The sequence below is a fragment of the Pleurodeles waltl genome, chromosome 10 (assembly GCF_031143425.1).
Source record: "Pleurodeles waltl isolate 20211129_DDA chromosome 10, aPleWal1.hap1.20221129, whole genome shotgun sequence".
Classification (NCBI taxonomy): domain Eukaryota; kingdom Metazoa; phylum Chordata; class Amphibia; order Caudata; family Salamandridae; genus Pleurodeles; species Pleurodeles waltl.
The window spans coordinates 265,388,241-265,402,554 of NC_090449.1; the positions used below are offsets into that span (position 1 = coordinate 265,388,241).

The 14,314-nt window shown below is 44.2% G+C and overlaps 1 protein-coding gene across 2 annotated transcripts in view; it reads left to right on the top strand.

Annotated features, from left to right (window-relative positions):
• The first annotated feature begins 691 nt into the window (after nt 1-691).
• The window catches only part of MRPL28 (mitochondrial ribosomal protein L28), a 191,282-nt gene continuing 177,659 nt past the window's right edge, over nt 692-14,314 (top strand). Inside the window, exon 1 of one of the 2 annotated variants that reach the window (XM_069210404.1) lies at nt 692-1,226. The gene's annotated coding sequence lies outside the window, so the exon portion shown is untranslated. The remainder of the gene's footprint in view (nt 1,227-14,314) is intronic. The other variant, XM_069210405.1, reaches the window with a different exon arrangement.

Genomic DNA, 14,314 nt, shown 5'->3' on the forward strand with positions numbered 1-14,314 from the left:
AAAAAAAGGACGCAAATTTGGCATGGGTAGCTTATGTGAACAAAAAGTTATGAGGGCCTAAGCGCGAACTGCTCCAAATAGCCAAAAAAAGGCTCGGCACAGGAGGGGGAAAAGGCCTGGCAGCGAAAATACAGATGGGGCGATGTAGTGTCTTGCATGATTTACAGTGGAACCTTTCTGGCTCCCCAATGATTCTGTATCAGTGTGACATAATAGCTAGAATAGAATGCATGAGAGCTTGTTTTAGAATGTTGGAGTTCACAGGTACACCAGCGGAATAAATATGTGTCAATTACAGCTCTGTATAGCCTAGTTAATCAGTGGGTACCAGGTTGGGGAAGACGCTACAGTTCAGGGTTTAAATCAGCTTGCTCACAACAACATAGTACTCGGAAAGTGGTCAAATCCAGCCCGCTCACAACATAGTACTGTCTTCCTAAAGAAGCAGAACTACACTAGTAGTTAGAAGCATAAGTATACCAAATGTATTGACTGCGGAGACAAGCATGGATGGTACAGATCGAGGTGCCGTCAAAGCTCCAATACTAGGTCATCTTACACATTACAAGCCCACCCCCAAACAATTTGAAAAAAGTGTCCAGAAATTGGATTGGTTGTCACACAACCCGGAAGTATTGAAATAACAGATAACTCGAGTCCTTAAAAAAAGATCGATCGCGGATATTTGGCTGAATTTATAGATGCTCCTTTTTCCTTTAGTGGGTATCCGCTTCACTCCCTACGCGCGCCGGGGCTGGTTAAGGTAAACGAAGATTGCGCTTGGCCCCTTTAAAGAGTACAAGTGCTGGTACTGTGACCCTACTTGCTGACGATAGCCATCCGGTCCATACTTCAATCACGAATACGTCAGTTCTTGCGGTCCACCCACATCTGTCCTCCGCACACGAGTCTCATGAGCACCACGGTTATTACACTACATAGTTCTGCCTGAGGTTCGCTACCTGGCTGCAACACCGACCGTGCTTTGTATACTCAGGGCTCCTGTCAACCTCCGTGGAGCCTCCGCCATTGCTTGTCTCTTATTCGCGCATTGTTCATCGAGGACTGAAGCTGTTACCCGGGAAGGACGGTGCACACCTGTCAATTTTTTAAAAAAGAGAGAGAATACTTTTACTCCTGCAACATTGGTGGCCAGTGAGGTGTGTGTTTGGGTGGCCTTTGGAACTCACGGAAAATGTCACAGCTGAGGCGCATGAGCTAGCGAGGTGCGTTTCACTGGGTTTATGTCTTTTGTGAGAGGGAAATATTTGATTATTTTATTATGTTGTTGGCCGTTGACTTGGGGGACTCCTGCTGAGGCAGTATCTGTCCTGATTTGCGTGCTTTACATTGTGTTGTCTAGCAGTGCCCTTTTAAATACCTAAATACGAGTGCTTTGATTGAGAAGATAGTGAATTGGGGGAGTTAGTGTATTGGGAATGTTGTGCCAAATGGTACTTTTTGAAGCACTATGGACTGGTAACTTTAGGTAGCTCTTGGTGTAGCTTAAAAAGCTTATTGGTGGTTGCCGGGAGGTAGTTCAATATATGTCCCCCCACCCCCCTCTATGCACACACACACACACACACACTTTACGAAAGTGTCCTGCTGATGTGTGGTGGCGCCATTCTTCTTGCAAAGACTTCTGATATCCTTGGATCAATTTTTGAGGGGCATCTAAGATGAATTGCCAACCGAGGTCCAAGCTCAGTGACACTTGGCTTCAGCTAACGCGATGTTATATCTTCTACTGGTAATAAACACCTTGAAAAGATATTGTTACCTTTTGATCACGTTCTTTGCGCCCTCTCCCTGGACAAAGCAAATGCAGAATGTTTGTTTTGAACTCCATCAGGCTGCTTTAGTAGTTTTGCGTTTCAGCTGGTGATCTGTTTGAGAGGTCGGACTTAGTGGCTGCTCTCTCGTTTCAAGCAGTTTCTATGAGTACCACAGAATCGGCTATTAAAGCACAAATTCACATTTTATCTCTGAAGAACATTTGGGTGTGAAACAACTTAGTATCGGGTTAAGTAGTGGAGTAAAGTACATCAAGGTTTTACGTAGCCGTACCGTTTAACTCTTGATATACAGAGTTTATTGTACTGCGCACATTATTATATCTCATAATAACCATGCAAGCTACAATTTTTAGCTTCCTGTGAGCAGGTCCTCTTGAGTTCATGTGAGAGACAGGGCAGGTAAAGTGATCTTTCAGAAAACACGAGTTAATTGCTTTTGTGGAGCCAGTAGCCATTATTTACGCAGCATAATTCGCCCCAGGGTTTGCATATTACTGTCTTGATCAGCATGGTTTAAGTGTTTGGAACAGTTAGGGAAGCAGCACTTTCCCTTCGTTGTATGAGCAACCCAATTCACAGTGTTTGGCTGGGGCTTTACAATCTGTTGATTTGCTGTTGTACTTTGTTCTGTACATCACAAGATATTTCTGTTGTATATTCTCATTGATTTTAAAGTCAGATTTCCAATACTGCTGTCAGCGCAAGGACCCATTACTTCTGTTTTCTTTGACTGTTGCTATCTAGATCTAATGCTAGCTTTTATTGCTCTATGTACTTTGATGCACCAGGTTGTTTCTATTCTCTTGGAAGCAATCACCTTTTCGCTTGATAAAGACAAAATAAGGGCAGATCTCTTGGTTGACAGAGGTTGATTGTTATTTCTTCGAAGGCAAATTCAAATGTAAATTCAAAGGATGTCAATAAAAGCAACCTGAAGTAAACTTCAGTATCTCAGAAGAAAAAGGGTATACCAGAAAAAATCTTCTGAGTTGTCAGCCAGACTTAGCAGCAGTTATCAACCAGGGACACAGGCAGCAACCGAAAAAACAAGAGAAGACAACCAACTTTAGAGGAGTTAGCAACAAGCTGGAAATCGAGCAACATTGCAACTTGTCTTGCTTACTCAGTTAGCTCCTTGTATGGTGTAGGAAGTCATATCTCACCTTCATTTTTTAAGAGCTTATAAGAAGTAATACTCTTCCATTATTCTTAAGTAACTCTGAACCAACAACACTGAATTTTGCATTCAACACAAAAGAAAAAACATGCTTTTTATTCAGGGCTTACAAAGCAAAAGGATCTGCAGTCATTGAACAAAGTTTGCCAGAAGAATTCAAAAATGGCGTCTCCAAACACTGAGGTGCTCATTACGAGTCTGGGACCGACAGACTTGCGGTGGTGGCCAGACCACCGCCAAAGCAGCGGTCCGGCCTCCACATTATGACCCTGGCAGAGCCACCACAGTCTGACCACCAGCAACGCCAGGCAGTGCTGCCCTGGGGATTATGACTCCCCTTTCCGCCGGCCTTTGCAGAGATGGGATGCCCCATGGTGGCCCCTGCACTGCCCATGTACACGGCATGGGCAGTGCAGGGACCCCCATGGATAGCCCCGTCACGCTTTTCACTGCCCGAATTACGAGCAGTGAAAAGCACGACGGGTACTGTTGCACCTGACGCACCGCAATATTGCCGCCGGCTCGATTACGATCTGATGTCAATGTTGTGGTGAGGTTCCCGCTTGGCCAGCGGGTGGAAACACTGTTTCCACCCTCTGGGTCAGCGGGAAACTCACAATAGGGCCAGCTGTTGGAAAACCGGAGTGGCGGTTTTCCAACCCAAAGAGGTTGGCGGGCAGCCTCTGCCGCCCACCAAACTCTTAATAAGGGTCTGAGCCTTCCAGGTAACGCTAACTTGATCTTCAGCAACGTCCTAGCACCACAAACTGACTACCAAAACTGAGGATCCAGAAAATGCTGGCTCAAGCTACCTTGAGTGCAAAGCAGCTGCCAGACATTCCGGACCTAGACAACTCTGGTGGGGCCCGTAATCCTTCTTGGGCTTGCTCCGCTTTCATCTTTGGAAGTGATTTTGTGCTGTGTTTTTTTTTTTGCATTAGGTGCCCTGATTCCAGTACAGTCGGCTCAATCTGCCCCCCACCACCTTGACATGGGCATAGTGGATGGCAACGTAGTAAACTAGCTTTCTTTGTGGCTGGTGTCCTTAGTCTGTCTCTGTTTCCTCCACCGCCCGGGAAGATGATGGGGGGGGGGACCCAGGGGCAAAAATTAAGCATGGGGAGACAGCCCCTCTCTCCAAAAAGGGTAATTTAGCTAATCTGTGCCGATCTTGGTGCTCTGCTCCTGCTGTTGTGGGTGTCTTTCATAGTCCCTTAGCAACCAACCTGCAGAGCAACCTTTGGCCCAGACTCTCCAAGCCTCTTAGTCTCCTGCCTGTCTGGAAGAGAACGTTGGGGGGCATTGGAGTCCATATATTCTCCCAACTGGACCTCATGGGGGCCAATACCACTAGCCCTGGAGAAACTCATTGTATGGTATGGCATGGCCCGTCATTGTATGGTATGGCATGGCCTGTCGTTGTGTAGAATAGTATGGTTTGGCTAGTCTTTGTATGGTAGGGTATAAGCCTTTATTTGTATGGTATGGTATGGTATGGCATGGCCTGTATTTGTATGGTATGGTGTGTGTATATATAGCCTGGCTTTGAATACTGTGGTACTAAGGTATGGCCTGTCTGTCTGGTATGGTATGGCCTGTCTTTGTCTGGTATGGTATGGCCCTTCTTTGTATTGTACAGTGTGGCCTGTATTTGTATGGTATGGTGTGGCATGGCCTGTCATTTGTATTGTATGGCCTGTCATTGTATGGTATGGTGTGGCCTGTCATTATATAGTGTAGGATTGTATTGCCTTTCATCGTGTAGTTGGGTATAGCTTTTCTTTTCATAGTATGGTATGGCCTGTTGTACACTATAGTTTTGTATGGCCAGTCATTGTATAGGATGGTCTGTCTTTGTATAGTATGGATTGTTATGTCTTTGTACGGTTTTGTATTGGCCCATCTCTGTATGATATGGTTTGGGCTGTCTTTGTATTGTATGAGAATGACCTGCCTTAGTATAGTATGGTATGGCTTGTCTTTTTATAGTATGATGTGGTATGGCCTGCCTTTGTGTAGTATGTTATGGTACGGCCTTGTATTGTATAGCCTGTCACTGTGCAGTATAGTATGTTATGTGAATTGTATAATATGGCCTTTCATTGTATGGTATGACATATTATAGAATAATATGGTATGGCCTGTGTAGGAAAGTACCATCTTGCCTGGCATGTTACCCCCATTTTTTTACTGTATGTATGTTTGTTTTTGCCTGTGTCACTGGGATCCTGCTAGCCAGGACCCCAGTGCTCATAAAGTATGCCCTGTATGTGTTCCCTGTGTGGTGCCTAACTGTATCACTGAGGCTCTGCTAATCGGAACCTCAGTGTTTATGCTCTCCCTGTTTTTAAAATTGTCACTGCAGGTTAGTGACTAATTTTACCAATTCTTATTGGTACACTGGGACACCTGTATAATTCCCTAGTATATGGTACCTAGGTACCCAGGGTATTGGGGTTCCGGTAGATCCCTATGGGCTGCAGCATTTCTTTTGCCACCTATAGGGAGCTCAGACAATTCTTACATAGGACTGCCACTGCAGCCTGAGTGAAATAACGTCCACGTAATTTCACAGCCATTTTACACTGCACTTAAGTAACTTATAAGTCACCTATATGTCTAACCCTCACTTAGTGAAGGTTATGTGCAAAGTTACTTAGTGTGTGGGCACCCTGGCACTAGCCAAGGTGCCCCCACATTGTTCAGGCAAATTCCCCGGACTGTGTGAGTGCGGGGACACCATTACACGTGTGCACTACATATAGGTCAATACCTATATGTAGCGTCACAATGGTAACTCCGAACATGACCATGTAACATGTCTAGGATCATGGAATTGTCCCCCCAGTACCATTCTGGTATTGGAGGGACAATTCCATGCATCCCCGGGTCTCCAGCATAGAGCCCAGGTACTGCCAAACTAACTTTACGGGGTTCTCTCTGCAGCTACTGCTGCTGCCAACCCTCAGACAGGTTTCTGCCCCCCTGGGGCCTGGGCAGCCCAGTCCCAGGAAGGCAGAACAAAGGATTTCCTCTGAGAGAGGGTGTTACATCCTCTCCCTTTTGGAAATGGGTGTGAAGGGCCTGGGAGGAGTAGCCTTTCCTGGCCTCTGGAAATGCTTTGAAGGGCACAGATGGTGCCCTCTTTGCATTAGCCAGTCTACACCGGTTCAGGGATCCCCCCAGCCCTGCTCTGGCGCGAAACTGGACAAAGGAAAGGGGAGCGACCACTCCCCTGACCAGCACCTCCCAGGGGAGGTGCCCAGAGCTCCTCCAGTGTGTCCCAGACCTCTGCCATCTTGGATGCAGAGGTGTGAGGGCACAATGGACAGCTCTGAGTGGCCAGTGCCAGCAGGTGACATCAGAGACCCCTCCTGATAGGTGCTTACCTTTCTCTGTAGCCAGTCCTCCTCTGAGGGCTATTAGGGTCTCTCCTGTGGGTATCTCACCAGATAACGAATGCAAGAGCTCACCAGAGTTCCTCTGCACTTCCCTCTTCGACTTCTGCCAAGGATCGACCGCTGACTGCTCCAAGACGCCTGCAAAACCGCAACAAAGTAGCAACATTGTAGCGCCTCATCCTGCTGGCTTTCTCGACTGTTTCCTGGTGGTGCATGCTCTGAGGTCTGTCTGCCTTCACCCTGCACTGGAAGCCACGAAAAAAATCTCCCGTGGGTTGACGGAATCTTCCCCCTGCTAACGCAGGCACCAAACTTCTGCATCACCGGCCCTCTGGGTCCCCTCTCATCCTGACGAGCGTGGTCCCTAGAACACAGGAGCTGGGTCCAAGTGTCCCCGACAGTCCAGTGGCCCTTCTGTCCAAATCTGGTGCAGGTAAGTCCTTGCCTCCCCACGCCAGACAGTAATCATGTGTACTGCGTGAACTGCAGCTGCTCGGGCTTCTGTGCACTTCTGCAAGACTTCCTGCATGCACAACCTTCCCCAGGTCCCCAGCACTCTGTTCTGCATTGCCCAACTCGCTGAGTTGGACTCCGACTTCGTGGGACCCTCTTTTGTTGTGCTGAGTCGACCGTCGTGCTCAGATTTTCTGAACACCTGTTCAGGTACTTCTGCAGGTGCTGACTGCTTCCTTCAACCGCGAATCTTGCAGCTAGCAAGGCTTGTTTGCATTCTTTCTGCGTGGAAACAACTCTGAATCCTCCAGCACGCCGTGGGACATCTTCAGACCAAAGGAGAAGTTCCTGGCACCTTCCGTTGTTGCAGAATCTTTGGCTTCTTCCACCCGGAGGCAGTCTTTTTGCATCTTCATCCGGGGTTTAGTGGGCTCCTGCCCCCCCTGGACACGTGCATGACTCTTGGACTTGGTCCCCTTCCTTTACAGGTCCTCAGGTCCAGGAATCCGTCTTCAGTGCTTTGCAGTCAGTTGTTGTCCTTGCAGAATCCCCTCTCTCGACTTTACTGTCTTTCTGGGGTAGTAGGATAACTTTACTCCTACTTTTCAGGGTCTTGGGATGGGGTACCTTGGGCACCCTTAGTGTTTTCTTACACTCCCAGCGACCCTCTACACACTACACTAGGCCTGGGGTCCATTTGTGGTTTGCATTCCACTTTTGGAGTATATGGTTTGTGTTGCCCCTAGGCCTATTTTTCCCTATTGCATTCTATTGTGTTCTACAGTGTTTGCACTACTTTTCTAACTGTTTACTTACCTGATTTGGTTTGTGTGTGAATATTTTGTGTATATTACTTACCTCCTAAGGGAATATATCCTCTGAGATACTTTTGGCATATTGTCACTAAAATAAAGTACCTTTATTTTTAGTAACACTGAGTATTGTGTTTTCTTTTGATATAGGCCCGTCTTTGTAAAGTATGTTATGGTATGGCCTGTCATAGTATGTATGGTATGGCCTGTCACAGTACAGTATGGAATCGTCTGTCATAATATGGTATGTTATGGTCTGTTATGTGTAGAATGATATGGTATGGCTCATTATTGTATGGTATTGTCATCTTTGTTACAGTGTACATACTAAGCTACTGGAAGAAGGAATAAGAGTGGCCAAACAAGCAAAAAAAAAAAACACTTTACAATTTAATGTTATTTTCACGCTATTAAGTTCCGTCCACCCCGTAATCGTGCAAAAATTTTAAACATACCCAAGACATCCTATAAATCATGGCACATGTACCAAAAAAATTACTTGTTACAAACTAAACGAGAAATTACTTAATAGCAATAGTGAAAAACCATTAATGTATTTTGAAATATTGTTAAATGCCACACCAATGACCTGTGGGCTGCTGGCGGTGTTATGCTGCACCAAAGGGTAGATTGGGTGGAGGATGAAATGCAAAAGGGAGCAAACATGGAAATGGAGTGGGTGGAAGCAACAGCACGAAGCAAAATCAGGAGCGAAGCTACCTAAAAACACACTCTTACAACGTGCTGCTGCAAGATGAAGGAAAAAATAGGCCAACCCAGGAAGCAAAAGAAGCCGAGGGACAGCCCCCACCCCCCCCCAAAAAAAGGGGAACTGTACTTAGTCCATCTCTAGGGATGTGGTAAACACACAAGCAAAAAGTTAACCTAGCACCCGCTAACCAACCAGTAGCCAGTAAATACAATGAGTAGTAAATAACAGACATGCTCCAAGCCCCCTTTATGCTAACAAAATGTCTTGCAAGCAACAGCATATGCGCTGTCTCAGACGAGACCTAATAAGCAAAGTTATAGCACTTGGGACTGCAAAAGCAACATCCATCTCTATTTGATCTTAACCACAGTTCTGCCGAACTTCGCTGATGGTAGGTGGGCAATACCAGGTCAGCATTTAGGTGAATTGAGTGGAAATCTGCATAACGTATGAGAAGTAAATTTCAAGTCTATGCTTCATACAAGAATTTAAAAGTAAGTTAGCCGTTTTTCTATTAAAGAAGCTACTATGGTTAGCATCAAATGATTTTTGTTTTATCACCTTTTTGAGTATCTGTTTGAATAAGCCATAGGACAACTCTATATCCCTTTGCTGCAATGTGTATGTGCATATGTAGTTCTTTTGATGCTCTAATCAAACATATGATCCCTATATTGCCTTGTTATTGATGGCTGCAAAGGTCTTTCCAGAGAATAGCTTTTTAGGTGCTGCAGCAAGCGATTTGGTTCCTGTGCCAGCAACTAATTATTGAAGGCTTAGCTGCCCAATGCTGGTTGATAAACTTCACTTTCCGTATTTGAGCTGAAGATAACGCATGAGGGTGATCAAACAGTCTGCTAAACCCACTTAATCGTGCTAAGTCAACTAGTAGCTGGATTTCCCTACTACCTTCCTTCCATTATTAAGAGCTGGTAGAAATTTTGCTTGTATGACCACTATTAATTGTTCAATTGAGGGCCAACGATGTCCCTGGCCAAATGGAACAGTGGAAATGATAAAAAGCCCTAGATTTCAAGTCGGCTAAATTAACCCGGTGGTCTCCTCGTTCGTGTATCCAAGATCCTAAATATTTTTATGCCAACACCCTACTGATGAACTCTTCTTTAATAGCCACAACCACATTTATTTAATTAATTAATTTACCAAATATTAGCACATTTGACTTTGCAATACCTGTGTTACAATTGGTGTACAGGTCTGTCAACATGCATTATAAAACGGTACATGCTATGTTTAGTAAGATGACTTCATCTGTTTAGTAAAGGATTGGGATTAGGTGGAAAATCTTTCAATAGCCAGGCTTTTGGACATGTCTTCTGCCTGTCAGAGGGGCAGGCACATACCATGCTTGAGGCCTCTGAAAGAAAGAAATTATCTTAAAGATAGACATGGTCCCAAGATTTATCCAAACCTAAATATATTGATGCAGCAGTTGTATGACTCAGAAAGTATGGGCAAAATACCCACTGTTTTAGATGTAGTCAAAAGCTTCAGGCGACTCTTCTAATAACAGGGCAGCATCATACACGGCTTCTACTTTAACTTGGGCTACCATTATATAACTCTTGGAATATTCCGGACCCCCTTTCTTTTTTTCTTTTTTTTTATTACTTTTTAATGTCCATGGGATAGAATTTTGCCAGGTCATGAGTATTACAGCTGACCTAAATTAGCTGTTGTATAGTGAGCTCAATCACGGTACCCTGGGAGCAGTATCCTATTTGAAAAGTGCAGATGGGAGACCGTTTGGCTCTGGAGCTCCCGGAGTTTTTTTTTCTTAAATATATTTTTTCTATGCCCTCTTACTTCCGCTTATCCATTTTAGTGGAAAATCATTATATATATATATCGACATTTTAGAGTGGTCAAAAGAGGAATTATCAATAACTGTGATTAATATTTCAGCCAAGCAGCAGGCAAGGTCAGCTGAGACTTTTTTTTTTTTTTTTTTTTTTTTCTTTCTTTCTTTTTTTTAAAATCCTTGTGTGGACTATGGATTTAGCACCGGTTTACACTGAATTATAGTTGTGCTGCGTACACAAATGTGCCACTTAACGTGCTTTGGATTAAGGCAATATACAGAACACTTTTAATTATCTTAAAATAAAGCACCACCCCCTCATGACATTGAAAATAAATGAGGCCCAATAACAAGAGTTACTTGGAACAAGAGTGCTAATAAATTCAGCTTCACATATTTATTATTGTGGTGCAAATGTTATATCCCATGTTATTCCCACAACACAACCTAGCAGACATAAAAGAAAATATGCTTATTGTCTCGAAGATTGCATTCTCGACTCGGTGTACACAGTCAACTTGTATTACCTAGTTATCTTGTTTATGACGATATTGTAGAAAAATAAACCGGAGAGATTTTCGAAAACAACAGCTGCAGCATGTTTCCAATTGATCTAGACTCTTCACAGGTACGAACGCCTGTCTTCTTTACCAGCAAAGCAGCTCGGCTATTGTTTTGCAAAAACTTGCTTCAGTTAAGATTTAAAATATAACTTTTCAACTATACTTTTAAATGTTCACTGAAAAAATATTTCGCCTTTATAATTGAGATAAATTTTATACATTTGATTATTGACCAGTCCTGTGAAAACGCAATGAGAATGTCTAGAGTTGTGAAATGCGTGTTGGCAAATTCCAAATAATAATTTTTGGCTTTTGTGTGAATTAAATTTCATTTTTCTAAAGCAGACTAAAAAGTATTATGACTATAGTAGGAGAAATAATTATTAACCTTCTTCACTCTTCATGTTTCAAATATATTTGCTGCAGGGTTTGGGTTGGGACCATGCAAATTTTTATTTTGAAGGGGGTGGCTAGAAACTAGAGCTACTCCTCTTTTTACTATGGGCGTCTATGTGCCCTCCTGTCCTTAAAATCGGCTAGGAACCCCTGGTGCCACACCAGCGCAGGGAACGTAACAAGCAGTGCTCAGTGAATTGTTTTTATCACTTTCCATTTGTTCAGTGGTGTTTTCAAGCTTTCCTAGGGATCTTACAGCTATCCGAACCCACATCAGCCTGTCAACCTCCTGACAGGCTACTGACATGATGCAACTATGGTACATGGCAGGGTGGGAGAGCACCAGGCTTTCTGGTTTTACCTGCTCAAAATAGTCAGCGGGAAGTGGACAGCACCACAGGTCTTCCGCTTGTTGGTGTGGCACTGAGCCTTGCAGAAGTCTCTTGGCAGGTGAATCAGCTGCTCGTTGCCCAGCCCGAGCATAGCTGACCGAGTCAGGGATGTCTCCTGAATGCTAGATTGCACTGGAATTTGTTGGCCTCTACAATGGAAGCAGGCACTTTAGACCAGCAAATTAAGTACAGATGCTGTTCTTTAGTAATTTGTGTGTCATGTATGTAGGTAGTGGTGTGTATTTAAAGTGATTGCAAGAAAAACCGAGTTCAGTTTCTGACCCAGCAGTGCATATTTGCCAAGATAACTCTAACAGTTTTTGAAGAGTAAAAGACAGTTGGTTCAAAGAATATATAAAATAACTGACATGCTTTCTATTTTATCTTTACAAGAAACTATCTGAATCTCGTGGGTTTAATATTAATAAGGGAAATCGGGCAGTAGAATCCACACAGTTCCGGGGTATGCCATGTTTATGTATAGGTCATTTTTGCAAACTATAAGTGAATCCGTCAATTTCTGATGGTTAATAATTCCTTTAGCATGGTTTTCAACCAGGTCAGAGCTTTTTGTGAGATAGGTTGAAAGAAATCTACCAGGAGTCCATTTGGTCCCGGCATCTTTCCTCTCTGGAGATGGCTTAGAGCTGCTAAGATCTCCTTGCGATTAATGTCTTCCTCCAAGGATTCCCACAAGAGGTGTTGCATCTGTAGGTCCCAATAAAGCCACGCAACACTCCTTGGTTTGGGAGGTCCTCCTGATGTGTACAATGACTGATAGTAGTTCTCAACAACTTTGGCAGTGGCTTCACAAGGCTGCACCACCCGGCTGCCGAAGTAGAGTACAAGACCAATTTGCCTATTTGTTTCATCCTGTCTGTGCTTTACCTTCCTTTTTCTCCCTCTGATAAACTCTGATGTACTCAGGGTTGTGATGCAAGCAGGTCACTGCCCCATCCCCCAAACAAGGTTTGTTTCAGTGCTGTTTTGTTGTGTTTGAGGATCCAAAGTATTTCTGGTTAGCGGGAAATTAGATACCTGGTCTCCAGCTCCAAAAGGACAAATCCAGTCGCCACACATTCTCCTGGTGGTATCTGTTATGCCCAGCTGCATAATTCATGACTACCTTTGCTGAAGGCCTTAAGGGCCAACCATAGCGTAGTCTGAAATGTCACTGAATCCTGACTCTGCATGAAATCTATATCAGCTGTTGTCGGAATGTACTTTTCAAAAAGCTGCTTCAGTTAGGTGCAAGGTGACTCGGTAGAACTAGTCACAACATCACTTCACATCCCTGTTTATCTACTAACCTGCACTTCGAAAAAATGAAGTAACTGGCAGTTAGAAGCCTATACTTGGTCAGAACAATCTGTAATACCATGGCGTCCTTAGTAACATACCGTCAAAGAAAAACCCTGAACATTTTGCAACACAGGCATGCGTCATAATCAAGTGAGAGAGAAAGATTTATGCGGGATTGATGAGATGTAAAGACTGAAGAAAGGGTGAGGCATATGGTTTCAAGAGAGTCCCTACCCCAGCGTCTGAAGGCCCTTAGCAGAATGTGGTCATGCTTGTGTTTGAGCACGTGGCTGTCTTGTGTATCTAGGTCATACAATAACTGACTTGGGAGAATGTCAGTTTACCCTAGGACACCTAACTAATGAGTGAAGATTCATGTTCAGTGTTACTCCCTTGCTCCTTGGTTGGCAAATCAGCCCTGGAAAGTTTGAGTCTTGCTTGTGGATGTAGCAGTTAGACATGGCACTGGGATTATGGGTTCTTCTTTTAAGTACAACCAGGAAGAGTCCGCGCTATCTGTGGTACACAAACTGCCAGGTTCAGGCAAGGAAGAGTACTTTTCTAGGGTAGAATTATTGTGGACTGAGCCTAGCTTTGAGTTGCAGTGTGGCCGTTCAATCTTTTTGCCTTCCCTGGACCTTTGTCGCCCTTGATGTCTAGGGCTTCTTCTCTTCTGGCTTGACTTCTGTTGCGTCAGTTCGACCTGCAAGATTATGCCCTGGTCTGTGGCCTTTCTTCAACACTTTTCATTCTGCCACTCAATCACAGATCGCCTCCTATATGTTGAAGAAGTACTTCTTGTGATGTAGAAGAACTTCTAGTTTTGCAGAGTAGGGGACTCTGTATTCAAGCTGCATGACCCCTTCCCCACACACACACACACACACACACACTTTTATTAACGTCTTTAAATGTTTCTCTGCTGCACAGGGGAAGTGTAATCTAGGAAGATGATTATCCTGGATGAATCATAGTGGACAGTATTTATCTTGCACACAGCCTAAAGGATAGAGTCACAGTCTTTATAGTTGGTGTCAATGATTTGTCAGAGAGCGGCTCTTAGTTTGAGGTGATGAACTCTTTATTGTGAAGCAAGAGGTACCCAGGGTCTGAATCGTATCCCGAAAGCCCACCACCTGAAGGTTATGATGTGATTTCCCCTCACCATCTTCTACTCACTCCGAGAGGAAAGTAGTTAAGGCTGACCGCTTGACCCCATCAGTCTTTAGACTCTGGACTATATCTTCCAGTCCTGGGATTTGTGTCTATGCTTCCATGACCCTGTGTACAGCATTTCTTTGGGCTTGCCTAAGGAGAAATCATCTGATCCAACCTGTCAGATTCTAGTTACTAAAGTCTGGCAGGTGATCTCGATGGCCATCAATATTACTGCAGAAAGAGCAGCGCCAACAGGCAGCGATACAGAGCTGCCTGAGTAACAACAGCATGAAGCAGAATTGGTGTGAAGAAGAAACGAGCAGCTAT